This window comes from Rana temporaria, chromosome 4, assembly GCF_905171775.1.
Source record: "Rana temporaria chromosome 4, aRanTem1.1, whole genome shotgun sequence".
Classification (NCBI taxonomy): Eukaryota; Metazoa; Chordata; class Amphibia; order Anura; family Ranidae; genus Rana; species Rana temporaria.
The window spans coordinates 104,703,171-104,717,989 of NC_053492.1; the positions used below are offsets into that span (position 1 = coordinate 104,703,171).

At 45.1% G+C, this 14,819-nt stretch overlaps 1 protein-coding gene across 2 annotated transcripts in view; it reads left to right on the forward strand.

Annotated features, from left to right (window-relative positions):
* Positions 1 to 1,754: 1,754 nt before the first annotated feature.
* The window catches only part of NCK1 (NCK adaptor protein 1), a 162,563-nt gene continuing 149,498 nt past the window's right edge, over positions 1,755 to 14,819 (forward strand). For both annotated transcript variants that reach the window (XM_040348714.1, XM_040348715.1), the window contains exon 1: positions 1,755 to 2,155. The gene's annotated coding sequence lies outside the window, so the exon portion shown is untranslated. The remainder of the gene's footprint in view (positions 2,156 to 14,819) is intronic.

Sequence of the window (14,819 nt, forward strand, 5' to 3'; positions counted from 1 at the left end):
ATGACACCCCCAGGCGAACAATGGTGAAACTCTCAGCACGGCTGGAACAGAGGCTAAATTTGCCATTAATCACTAGTTTGGGCCAAATGACAGCTCAGACCCCCAACAAATCTACAGCAGCGCCTGTTCAACAGGGCGCTACACTTGTGTAACTCGCATCAAAGTAGTGCAGGGACTACTTTAAAGTCGACATGACTTGGAGTCGTACTAACATGAATGGTTGTCATTGGAAAGCATGGGGAACGACTTGTCCCACGATTTGGGACTGCAAAGTAGCATGACAAGTCGTACAAGTGTGAAAGGGACCTTAATCTTGAAGTGGTTACATACCACCAAAAGAAAGCTCTATTTGTGTAAAAAAAAAATGATAAAAATGTCATAGGATACAAAAAATGGTCACAAGGGTAGAGTAGCATGACGGGGCAATTGTCATTCCAAGTGTGAGAGAGCGGAGGTTCAGGTCACACTGGTGCGATTAGGGAACCCTGCGAATCCTCTGCGCATTCCCACATCTCTCTCGCAGGTAGTTCACACCGCCCCCCTCTGCGGGTGTCAATACAAAGTTAATGACACCCCCAGATCGGTTCACAGATCGCAGTGTGAACTGTCACTTCGGCCAGGAATTGGATCACATTGGGTGTGAAAACCTGTGTGATCCAGTTCCAGTGTGGACCAAATAAAAGGTTCCTGTGTGACTTTGGTCCGAATGCGATGCAAATTCACACATACTGGGGTAGATTCACATAGAAGATACGACGGCGTAGCTCCAGATACGCCGTCGTATCTCTGAGTGTGCGGGGTCGTATCTATGCGCCCGATTCATAGAATCGGTTACGCATAGATTTCCCTAAGATCCGACCGGCGTAAGTGTTTTACACCGTCGTATCTTAGGCTGCATATTTACGCTGGCCGATAGGTGGCGCTTCCGTATATTTACGCAAATGAGCTAGATACGCCGATTCAGAAACGTACGTCCGGCCGGCGCATTTTTTTACGTCGTTTACGTTAGGCTTTTTCCGGCGTATAGTTACCCCTGCTATATAAGGCGTATCCTATGTTAAGTATGGCTGTCGTTCCCGCGTCGAGTTTTGAAAATTTTACGTTGTTTGCGCAAGTCGTTCGCGAATAGGGCTGGACGTAATTTACGTTCACGTCGAAAGCAATGCGCCGTTCGTAAAAAAAAACGTCAAGTACGCGGGGTCACAGTTAATATACATAAAACACGCCCACAACATCCACATTTGAATTAGGCGGGCTTACGCCGACACAGATACGTTACGCCGCCGTAACTAAGGGCGCAAGTTGTTTCTGAATACAGAACTTGCGCCCTAAATTACAGCGGCGCAACGCCAGGCGGATAGATAGACCATTCTATCTGAATCTAGCCCACTATCTGTATAGCTGAAATCGCATATAATATGCAATTTGCACTGCAGTGTGAATCACAAGCGATATCGCAAAGCACACCAGTTAGAACCAACCCTAAGAGATGAACATTGGCCTGGGCAGGAAAGTTCCCTGTATTGAAGTGGTTAAAGTAAGCGCCTAGGAAATACTGAGGTTTCCACTACAAGAACAAGTAGAGTTCTGAGAATACAACACACGGGATTCCACCAAAGGGATACCACAAAGCCCAGCATGCCCTCCCCACAGCACACATGCAGCAAGCGCTCGCATTCCACGCATGCGCACAGCGAGCGGTGACGTCGTCCCAGCATTCCTTCCTAAATGACCGCCTTCAGGGGGTGTGGCTGGCGGTACCAGCCGTGCAACGTCATCACCAAGGAAAGACTGACATGCCGCTGTCCGTAGTAACAGATCACACCCGGCGTAGTGGCCGTCATGTACCCAGTCACTGGCCGCTCCTCAGAGCCGCACTCATCTAAGGAGAAGAGACCAGAACACCATCGCAGTCTTTGAAGCAGGCGAGGAGCGGGCGTGGCTTTACAGAGAGGCGTGGCTGGATCTAAGGCGTGGTGATTGAGTTGAGTCGCTGGTTGGGCGTGTCCAGTGGCTGCGCTTGCCGGGGTGGGCGGGGCGAAGCTGGTCGGGCTGTCTGTGGTCAGTTGAGCTGGGCGCTCCGGGCGGTGTGTGGCTGAGGAGGGAGCGCTGGAGGCGGCGAGGATACACAGGACGGAGCCGGGGGAGCCTGCAGGTGAGTGCTACAACCTACCTATTCTATAGAGAGCCTGGTACAGGAGGGGAGACTCTCCCACAATGCTGTGCGTGAGGCCTGCGGGGCTGACAGGGCAGGAGCCCCTCACTACAGGAGACACTGCCTACCAAGCACAGTCTATATGTGACACATATACAGAGCTAGGGGAGAATGGCCATTGCAACCAATCAGCTTCTATCTTCTGCTTCTTCAGTTCGGTTTTGGCATTGAAAGCTAGGAGCTGATTGGTTGGCATGTCCAGCTGCTCCCAGATTGGATAGATTTCCCTCACTATGTCTGTGGTTGTATGCTATGAACAATGGGGGGTTTTTATCAGAAGCAGAGCAGTTGTGCATAGCAACCAATCAGATTGTGTTAATACCTGATCAAGCTAGAAGCTAGTTGGTCTGTACTGTAGTCTGCATACAATTGAAAGCTGGGAGCTGATTGGTTTGCATGTATAGCTGCTTCCAGATTGGATATTTTTTCCCCAACTGTGTGTGGTTGTATGGTATAAATAATGGGGGGGGTGATCAGAAGTGGGGCAGTTATGCATAGCAACCAATCAGATTCTGTCAACAAGCTCACGCTAGAAGCTGATTGGTCTGTATACAATCCACTATTTGAGTGGGTGACAGCTGTTCCTGGTGTACAGTAAGGCGCGTTCACACCTTTTGCGATCCAGAAATACACGCAGAAATGCGCAGCTGGATTATTACCTAATGGTACCTCCAATGATGGCTGGGAGATAAAAGGACCTATTTGGGTGACCTGGATGTCCCCTGTGCTGTGACATGACAAGCGTGTGAATAAAATGTGTCATGTTGTGTAGATGTGAATGAGACCCCATGGCAGGCTGTGTCATAGGATCTCTCCTATCTGCCTCTTTTATCCAGCTTACCTTTACCTTCACACTGAGGCAGGTTTCAGGCGTTTTAACGATAGAAATGGCGCCTCAAAACTGCCTCCTATTCGTTGCAATGGGTGCTTTCACACCCGGGCGGTGCGCTCCCAAAACACCTCTGCTCATAGCAATGAATGGGCCGCGATTCGTAAGCGCCACAACACAGTTTTTAACCCCTCCCTTTGGGTTAAAAGCACCCCGCTAGCGGGCTGAAAGGTGCTGCTAAAACAATCAGCGCTTTAGCGCTAACGCGGTCGTGGCGTCAGTGTGAAAGGGGCCTTATACAGGTACTATAACTTGATTTTTATTGATAAAATCGTATTCTTCTCAAGCGGTAGGTCGTAATTGGTCACATACAGGCTTAGAGGGCAATGTGGAGTGACGTAACCAGGGGCAACCAGTTGGGGTTTCATTGCCCAAGCTATGTTTTGGTAAACTGAAGTCTGACTGTATAGTAATAATAAATATATACATACATACATACACACACACACACACACTGTATGTATGTATGTATGTATGTATGTATGTGTGTGTGTGTGTGTGTGTGTGTGTGTGTATATATATATATATATATATATATATATATATATATATATATATATATATATATATATATATATATATATATATATATATATATATATATATATATATATATATATATATATATATATATATATATATATAGACACACGTATACATACATACACACCCACACACTGATAAGCCATAACTTTATGACCACCCATCTAAAATTGTGTAGGTTCCACTTTTGCCACCAAAACAGCCCTGACCCGTGTCCAGACATGGGCACCACTAGACCTCTGAAGGTGTGCTGTCGTATCTGACTCCGAGCTGTCAGTAGCAGATCCTTTAGGTCCTGTAAGCTGCAAGGTAAAAATTCCTCTGTAGCACTTATTGGTCCAGCACGACCAATAGATGCTCCATGGATTGGGATCTGGAGAATTTGTTGTGTTCCTCAAATCATTCTTGGAACCATTTCTGCAGTGTGGCAGACCACGTTATCCAGCTGAAAGAGGCCACTGCCGTCGGGGCATATCATTTCAATGTGCTTGGTCAGTCATGTTTATGTAGGTGGTAAGTGTCAAAGTAACATTCACATTTATGGCGGGTCCCAGCAGAACGTTGCCTAAAGCATTACCCAATTTCTGCCTACCTTGCCTTCTTTTCATAGAACATCCTGGTGCCAACTCTTTCCCAGGTAAGTGATGCCCACACCCGACCATGCACATGGTGTAAAAGAAAACATGTTTCATCAGACCAGGCCACCTTCTTCCATTGCTCTGTGGCCCAGTTCTGATGCTCACGTGCCTATTGTAGGTCCTTTTGGCCGTGGACACGGGTCAGCATGGGCACCCTGACCAATCTACGGCTGCATAGCCCCATAAGCAACAAACAACAATGCCAATTTTTTTCTTTAAACCTATGAACTTCAGGGACAACATGTTTACTTGCTACCTAATATATTCCACCCACTTTCAGATGCCATTGCAACAAGATAATCAATGTTATTGGCTTTACCTGTCGGTCATACAATTGTGGCTGATCAGTTTGTATGTGTTTGTGTGTTATCTATCGCTCTCTACTAATGTGTGTGTTGTGACTGTAACTCTACTTTGCTCTTCACTCTTCCTCCGTGTATAATCCCAGGGCTGAAATCGCACCGTTGTGGTTTTGTACCTCGGAGATCAGTGGCAAAGCATTAAAACTCACTTCAATGGGCATTCATGTGCCACTTGATGCTCTTCCAATGATTCTATTGGAAATCGTAATCGGTAAAAGAATACACCAAACAAAGTGTGAGTGGGTCTCACGGCTTTTACGGCTTTATGCCTGAAATCACTTCACCGGCATAATATGTGGGGAAATGATCTGGAAATGTTGGCACTTATATGTAGGCCGGGATATTGGGGTGTGTGTGTGTGTGTGTGTGTGTGTGTGTGTGTATAGGGCAGTGATGGCGAACCTTGGCACCCCAGATGTTTTGGAACTACATTTCCCATGATGCTCATGCACTCTGCAGTGTAGTTGAGCATAGTGGGAAATGTAGTTCCAAAACATCTGGGGTGCCAAGGTTCGCCATCACTGGTTGTCTAGGGTTTGTGTGTGGGAATTTTGGCCTCATTCACATTGGCAGCAAAAAATAGATTGATTCTCGTTTTTTTTTTTTCAATCGCCAACCACCAAATTTAATGTGGCAGCCGCTCGGTTAAGCAAGCCCACATTACCGCGATGAGAAGCATCATAGTGCGGCAGTTTTAACTATGCTTGTTGAGTTTGACAGGCAGCACTTCCTGTCAAGCTTGCCCATTGAACTCGATGGTACCAACCCACGACCATGATCCAAATGCTTGGCTTGTGGTTGCTGCGCAGTAATTCAATGCAAGATCCCTTGGCTGGAAAAAAAAAATCAGTGGCTTAAGGAAGAACTTTCATATGCTTAAAATTTCATTACATGGTCATACATTGATTTCAAAAATCGGTATTAAAAACATTGACCTAACTATGCTTAAAAATGTTCACTTACCCTTCATGCTACATATCCTGCCTAACCTGTGTAAAAGATGTGTGTACATACCTTTCTAGTCTGCTGTGTTCCCGTCATGTGATCCTGCAGCTTTCCTTGGTGTTAGACTGGAATTACACTTTAAAGCGGAGCTCCACCCAAAATGGCATGCTCCTCTTGTTTGCACCCACCCTCCACTGCCGCACTTTTTTTGGGGGGGAAGCGGGTACCTGGTTTGGACAGGTACCTTCTCCCACTTCCAGTTCAGATGGCCACGGAGCATGCGCGCCCCCCCCCCGCAGCCTTCTGCGACACTTGCAGGTCCCAGAAGACTCTGGGACTATTCGCAAAATGCAGAGCAACTCTCGCATGTGCAATACTAAACCGACTGTGAAGCCAGTTTCCCCTACTTACAATACTGGCTCCTGCAGCCAAAGTCAGTTGAAGAATCGGCTCATGTGTCGCCATCGCTGGATCGGCAAATGTCCTTATATTAAAAGTCAGCAGCTACGGTATTTGTAGCTGCTAACTTTAAAAATACTGCAGCTGCTGACTTTTAATGTTGGGACACTTGCCTGTCCAGGGATCCCACAATGTCTGCACCCCAGCCCGGTTTTTCAACTGGCTCTCGGGTGCTGCCGTCACCATTCTTTGTAAGGGAAACCGGCAGGAAAGCCTTTTGGCTTCACATCTGGTTCCCTAGTGCGCATGCGTGAAGAGCTGCACTTGTGAATGGCCCAGGGGAGGGGGCCAAACTTCTGTGGGCCCTCGCAGTGGGGACGAGTACCCGTCAAAAACAAGTGCCCACTCTCCCTCCCCGGTTGGGTGCCAAATAGTATGAGCTTCGCTTTAACGTCCCTAATGAAGCAATATTGAAATGTTAAGAAAATCCCTTCTTTGTTCTTTTCTTTCCAGCTTCTCTGCCCACCCATTGATAATAATGCCCACAAATTGGGCTTCTAACTTTAAACTCAGATGCCATTACACCCCCACCCAGGCCTTTTTATGTGTTGCTAGGAAGTTGGTGGCTCGGAATCATGGAATCATTGGTTGCTATGGTGCTGCTGGCTTCCTGTCTCCTAGCAACTAATAGAGGGGTGGAACAGGAGATCTGCCCCTGCATACCTAGTGCTGGTACTTGGTTCTGATTTTTGAGGCAAGCACTGTCAGTCGTAGGTATTAAAGCGGAGTTCCACCTTAAAAATGAACTTTCTATTAACGGCTTGCCTTTAAGTTTTACTCGCTCCTATCTGGCTGTTGCTAGGCAGATTTTGTAATCTGCCTAGTTCCTGGTCCTAGGTGGTTCAACTTTCTGTCCTAAGACCCCATTGCCTCCTGGGAAATGATGACACATTTCCCAGGAGTCTCTCTGGGCATTACTGTGCCTAAAAATCGCCCAGCATGCACCTCTCCCTGAAAACCAGGAAGAAAAAGGAACTGGGCTTCACATGCCCACACATATGATGGATACGGCCACAACATGAGCTGGAGGATATAAGGCAAGTGTTTGCAATGATTTATGGAACGATTAATATGTTTTAGGGACTATTTAATGTAATTAATGCCCGGAATCCCGCTTTAACCACTTGAGACCCGCGCTATTGACAAAAGACGTCAACAGCGCGGCTCTCAAGTGCCAACTGGATGTCTTTGGACGTCATTTAAAAGCATTACCCGCGCGCGCGCCACTGGGGGGGCACGCAGCGGGTAAACACTGTCCCGGCGCATCGCTCGGGAGCCGATGCGTGTACCTGGCGGCCGCGATGTCTGCCGGGTACACGCGATCGTCGGTAAGACAGCAGGGACGTGGAGCTCTGTGTGTAAACACAGAGCTCCACGTGCTGTCAGAGGAGAGGAGACCGATCTGTGTCTCTTGTACATAGGGACACAGCATCGGTCACCTCCCCCAGTCACCCCCCTCCCCCCACACAGTTGGAACACACCTAGGATACACATTTAACCCCTTCCTCACCCCCTAGTGTTAACCCCTTCCCTGCCAGTCACATTTATACAGTAATTAGTGCATTTTTATAGCACTGATCGCTGTATAAATGTGAATGGCGCCAAATTTGTGTCAAAAGTGTCCAATGTGTCTGCCATAACGCCGCAGTCCCAATAAAAATCGCAGATCGCCGCCATTACTAGTAAAAAAAAAAAAATAATAAAAAAAAAATCATAATTCTGTCCCCTATTTTGTAGGCGCTATAACATTTGCGCAAACCAGTCGCTTATTGCGATTTTTTTCTGTTTTTTTTTTTTTTTTAAATATGTCGAAAAATACATATCGGCCTTAACTGAGAAAAAAAATAGTTTTTTTTTTTTTTTTAATTGGGATATTTATTATAGCAACAAGTAAAAAAAATATATATATTTTTTAAAATTGTCGCTCTTTTTTTGTTTATAGCGCAAAAAATAAAAACCGCAGAGGTGATCAAATACCACCAAAATAAAGCTCTATTTGCGGGGAAAAAAGGACGTCAGTTTTGTTTGGGAGCCACGTCGCACGACCGCGCAAATGTCAGTTAAAGCGACGCAGTGCCGTAAGCTGAAATTTCGCCTGGGAACGAAGGGGGTTTATGTGCCCAGTAAGCAAGTGGTTAAATATTCTTCTCATTGCTAGATGCATGGTTACAAGTAGTGTGGAGGATACATGCACTTTGTTTCTTGGGGGACAGGAGAAAAAAAGTGGGGTGATGCAAGTTTAAGCCCACTGGTTATTTTCTGTTGCCTGAACTTGCCATTGAAGAAGCTGCTGTTTGTTGTGATAAATGACATCTATTCATGTTACTAACATCTACTATTGACATACTTTTAGCGGCTGATCAGGACTACAAGCGGTGTCACTGAGGTGTCATTAAAAATGATCGAGTAGCTAGTTGTGACTCTTGTCACCATGTGCCTGTGTAGTGCCGGTTTGCATGAATGTTGTGTTCATATCGCCAATTAAGGATGCATTGCAGGTCGATCTTGTGCATGGTATAAACTACACATCAGTCACGTAGCCTGCATACCAGACTAGTAATGTTGTCTGTAAGTGTTTCCATTTGTTGACAAAGATTCTAAATTGTGATTTTTGTGCCCTGTGAGTAGCAATTGTCCTCTCCCTAATTCCTGCATAATTTCACACGAGTTGTACTCAGAAGAGGAAGAGTATAGCATTGTTGTTTCCCCTAGAGGCAGGAAATCGCTAGAGACATGAAATAACTTACATTTTTTGTATACTCTTGTCTAAAGTTTATAGTTGTAGGTTATAAAAAAAAAAACATAACATTTTCCTTTTCGGTTCTAATACCTTTACCTCTGTTCACACATATGCTATTCCAGTGCAGGTTCTTGCATTGCATGTCACCCGCTGGAGGTTCACACTGCCCTATGCCAGGGCTCGACAAATCCCAGGTCGCCATGGCGACTAGAAATAGGGTCATGGCGACTTGGCTTGGAAGGGGGGGGCAAAAATTTTTTTTTTTGTGAGCTGGCGCCATCTGGTGGTGAGCCGAGCCGTTGGTATTACAAGTTATTACCACCAGTTGTGTAAGCTGGCGCCATCTGGTGGTGGCCGTTGGTATTACAAGTTAGGCATTACAAGTTAAACAGCAATTCTAATGTAATTTTTCACTATTTTCACTGCCATCTTCTTCCCTCTAATTAGAACCCCCAAACATTATATATATTTTTTATCCTAACACCCTAGAGAATGGCGATCGTTGCAATACTTTCTGTCACGCTGTATTTGCGCAGCAGTTTTACAAGCGCACTTTTTTGGGAAAAAATTACACTTTTTTTAATTAAAAAATAAGACAACAGTAAAGTTATCCCCATTTTTTTTTTTATATTATAAAAGATAATGTTACGCTGAGTAAATTGATACCCAACATGTCACGCTTCAAAATTACGTCCGCTCTTGGAATGGCGACAAACTTTTACCCTTTAAAATCTCCATAGGCGACGTTTAAAAAATTCTACAGGTTGCATGTTTTGAGTTAGAGGAGGTCTAGGGCTAGAATTATTGCTCTCGCTCTACCAATTGCGGCGATACCTCACATGTGTGGTTTGAACACCGTTTACATATGCGGGTGCTGCTCACGTATGTGTTCGCTTCTGCGCGCAAGCTCGTCGGGACGGGGCGCGTTTTCTGGCTCCTAACTTTTTTAGCTGGCTCCTAGAGTCCAAGCAAATTTGTCAACCCCTGCCCTATGCGACCAGCTGTTGGTGTCAATACAAAGTTAATGACACCCCCCAGATTGGTGTGCAAATCGCAGTGCGAACTGTCAAATGATGCTGAAATCATATCACATGGGTGTGAACATCCATGTGATCCGATTCCAGTGCAGACCAAAAAAAGGTTTTGGTGCAAATGCAATGCGATTTCAGCCATACAGTTAGTATGGCTGAAATTTGCATTGCGCGGACATCGCATGTGATCTGCACAGCAATGTGGTGCGAATTACATGCAATATCTGTGATCACATTAGTGTGAACCCAGTCTTAAAGTGGTTCTAAAGGCAGAAGGTGTTTTACCTTAATGCATTCTATGTATTAAAGTGGAGGTTCACCCTAAAAACAAATTTTTAACATTAGCCAGCATAGTAAGGGCATATACTTTTGGCAGGTTTTTTTTTTTTTTTTCTCTGTACTTACCTTTATATTCTGATTTGGTCCAGGGCTTCCGCGTTCTGATGACTCCGGGACTGGGCGTTCCTATCCCTGCCTCAGGGTTCCGATGACTGCGGGACTGGGCGTTCCTATCCTTCGGTTCGATGATTGACGGCTTGTGAAACCAGTGACCTGTCGCACAACGCGCGTCACCAGATTTCCGGAAATAGACGAGCTGCGAGTCGGCAATATACAGCGCCTGCGCCCGCCGTGTAGAGCTGAGTGCGCAGGCGCCGTATAGTGCCGACTTGCAGCTCGGCTATTTCCCGACATCTGGTGTGCGACAGGTCACCTGTTTCACAAGTTGTCAATCATCGAACGGAAGGATAGGAACGCCCAGTGCCGCAGTCATCGGAACCCGGAAGCCCTGGACAAAAACAGAATATAAAGGTATGTACCGAGAAAAAAAAAAAAAAACAGCCGAAAGTAAATGCCATTACTATGCTGGCTTTGCTAGATGAAATATTCAATTTTTTTTTTTTTTTTGGGTGAACCCCCGCTTTAAGATTGAAAAGAACTTCTGTGAGCAGTCGTGTTTCAGATAAAAGTGGTCTCTGCAGCGGATTCGCTGTGAGATCATTTTTATCGGTGGCAGTAGATGCCCCCCCCCCGCTGCGCCCAGCTGCCCTCCGGAGCTGCCGGCAGCGGCGGAGGTGATCGGATCCTTTTCCGTTTGTGGTATGGAACTGAGCGAGAGGAAGATGGCCCCCACCCAGCTCCATACCATTGCAGGGCAGAAGAGACATCAAAATTTCACTTCCGCCCATGGCTCTTAAAGGGACATTTTAGTGTAAATATGAGGTCTCTTTTGACCCCAGATCTTATATTTAAGAGGACCTGTCGTGCTTTTTTTCTATTACAAGGGATGTTTACATTTCTTGTAATAGGAATAAAAGTGACACTTTTTTTTCTTTTCTTTTTTTTTTTTTAAAAGAACATTGTAAAAATAAAATAAGAGCGCAACACAAATGTTTAACGCGCCCCATCCCGCTGAGCTCACGTGCAGAAGCAAACGCATACCTGAGTAGCATGCAAACGGTGTTCAAACCACACGTGAGGTTTCGCCGCAATCGGTAGAGCGAGAGCAATAATTCTATCCCTAGACCTCCTCTAACTCAAAACATGCAACCTGTAGAATTTGTTAAACATCACCTATGGATATTTTTAAGGGTAAAAGTTTGGTGCAATTTTGAAGCGTAACATGTTGGGTATCAATTTACTCGGCGTAACATTATCATTCACAATAAAAAAAAAATTGGGCTTCCTTTACTGTTGTCTTTATTTTTTAATTCAAAAATGTATTTCCAAAAAAAGTGTGCTTGTAAGACCGCTGTACAAATACGGTGTGGCAAAGTATTGCAATGACCGCCATTTTATTCTCCATTGTGTTAGAAACCCCAAACATTATATATTGTTTTTTTTCCAAGTAATTTTCTAGCAAAAAAAAATGTTTTAACTTGTGAACACCAAATTTTAAAAAGAGGCTCGCTCCCAGTATGCGACAGGCTTCCGACCGTCGCATACTGCGCGTCACGAGTTGCCGAAAGAAGCCGAACGTCGGTGCGCAAGCCCCTTATAGAGCCGCACCGACGTGGCTTCTTTCGGCAACTCGGCTTCATGTATACTTAAACTACTTTTGATCGCCGGCCACGGAACAATGCGGAACGTGGCAAAATCGCGCGGCAGTTATACTGTGATTTGCAGTCGGCGGTCCTATCCTGAACACGATTCTTCCCCTTTCAGGGGAGGTAGGTTGAACCTCCCCTTCTGCAGCAGCTCCTAAACAATCCTAAAAGCCTATGTGTGCCTTGATACATAAGATTTTATGGAGTTCTGTAGGAGGTTTGGCAAAAAACAAAAAAAATCCAAAAACTCCTAAACTCAAGTTTAAGAGCGTCCAGTGTACAGATTGCCTTTCATATTGATGACCAGGGCTTTTTTTCAGGGGGAACTTGGGGGAACTCGGTTCCACCACCTCTGGCTCAGACCCTTTGGTGCCTGCTCACCACAATCACTTGTAAACACAGAAGTCTGTTTTTTGTGTTTACAAGTGACAGCTCTGCACTCTGTGTGTAACCCCCCTGAACTCTCTATGTAATGCAATCCTGGTATTTAATGCCCCTTTAAGACCCTTCTACTGTTTGCGAAAACTGAACGGGGTCGTGGTTGAGTTCCTGCGCCTATTTTCTGAGAAAAAAAGCTCTGTTGATGACCGATCCGAAATTTTACTGCGAAAGTCAAGATTCGCCTGTAACATTGGCTACCTGTGTTTTTGGATCTGATCGTTTTGCTTTGCAGTTTTCACTGAAGATAAAATTCTAAATGACTTATTTCAGCATTTGCATGGTTTTGATTGTTTGTGTACTCTTTTTTTATATGTGGCCGTTTGTGTGGTAGCATATGGAAAATGAGCAAAACCATTGCAATTTTTTTTGAAATTTGCTCTAAAACAACGTTGAACTTTTGACCTGAGGTAACCTTAGAAACAACAAAGTGTGACGCGGCACAATGCGCTATAGTGCTTGTAAAAAATAGACAGGCATATGGCCGTCTAGGAAGTCCCCTGTTGCGTTCCAAGCTGCTAAGCCTTGGGTTGCTTGCTTGTGACAGTTGTCATCTTCCACACATGGATTCCCTGTTCTTTTTCTGCTTGGTGCTCTTTGAATTTTAATCTTAACCTGGATACACACTATACAATTTTTTTTCTTTATATATATATATATATTTCTCACTTTAGATCAGGGGTGTCAAACTCAATTTCATTGCAGGCCGCATCAGCATTATAATTGCCCTCAAAAGGGCCGGTTGTATCTGTAAGATTGGTTGTCAAGCCCATCCCCTCCCCTTACATTCGATGTCAAGAGCCACCCCACCATCAGAAGTTGAGTCCCCCACTCTCCCTTACATCACAGCGCACCCCCCTTTCCTTATGCTGCTGGGAAGAAGCGGGATGCATCGCTTGAAAGCAGAAAGTGCAGAGTCTGGAGAAGGGCTGGAGCTCTCCGGCAGCTGCAGAAGAGGTGCGAGGGCCACATGAAATGGCCTGGAGGGCCGGATTCGGTAGATGGTTTTGGTAGATTTAAAAAAAAACATAAAAGATGAGGTCAAACCTTAAAGCGGTGGTTCACCCACCATGACAACATTTTAGCATAAAATTTGGCATAGTAGCACGAGCTACAGTATGCCTGTCTTTATTTTTTTATCCCCGTACTCACTGTGTAATCGTAGAGACAAGATTTCGACTCCCTGCGGGGAATGGGCGTTCCTATGGAGAGGGAAGGTGATTGACGGCTGGCTCTGGCACGTCACGCTCCCCGAAGACAGCCGGGACAGGTCTCGGCTCTTCACGGCGCTATACGGCGCCTGCGCACAGACTATGCGCAGGCGCCTTGAAGCGCCAAGTCCTATTTCGGCTATTTCCGGAGAAGCGTGACGTGCCAGAGCCGGCCGTCAATCATGCTGCCTCTCCATAGGAACGCCTATTCCCCGAGGGGAGTCGGAATCTTGTCTCTACGAGTGCACAGTGAGTACGGGGATAAAAAAATAAAGACAGGCATACTGTAGCTCGCGCTACTATGCCGAATTTTATGCTAGAGGAAATTTTTTTTTTTTTTATTAATAGGGTGAACCCCCGCTTTAAAGCGGGATTCCGGGCATAGTTTTTTTTTTTTTTTTGCAATCCACAATACATTACATTCAATATTCTTTTACAATTATAGAAAAAACACGATCGGTACATAAAACGGTGTAAACGCGTACCCTGATATCTGCTCAGCGATCTTGTGGCCGTTTCCATGTTAGCTGTGGGCATGAGAAGCCCAGTTCTGTGTCTTCCTGGGTTTCCCTAGAGAGGTGCATGCTGGGATTTTTAGGCACAGTAATGCCCAGAGATTCCTGGGAAATGAGTGTTCTCATTTCCCAGGAGGCAATGGGGTCTTAGGACATGAAGTTGAACCACCGCGGACTAGGAACCAGGCAGATTATAAAATCTGCCTAGTAACAGCCAGATACGAGTGAGTAACATTTTTTTTTTTTTTTTTTTTTTTTTACATTAAAAGGAAGCTTTTTGTAAAGTTTGTTTTTAGGGTGGAACTCTGCAATCAGACAGGCCCTTGCACTAAATCTAAAGGAAATTGGACAACAAAAGTTGTATAGTGTGTATGGCAGACTTCTGGGAAAATTGGTGCGTTCTGTACTGTATACCTCGAGGTAGCCATATTGTATTTTTAGAATATTACAGAGCCGTTCAACGCTATATTTTTTTATTTGCTTTTTTCTTTTCCCACGAAAGTGGGGTTTAATAGTCAATTTTGGACCCTTTTTAACTGTCTGCTCACCAAAATCCACAGTTTCTCAGTGTTCTGGGAATTGAGATCTGCACTTATAGTGATAGCTGTGATAGTTAAAATCTAGTGATTGTGTTCTGGAACAGATGTTTATACTCTGTCAAACAGCTGCGAATGTACCCATTCATAGCCATTTGTTTTTGGGCAGAGGAATGCAGGCTGCAGTCCAAGTCATTGACTAGTAGGACCCCAATAAAACATGATTATCGACTTGACCGTAATAAAAAAAAA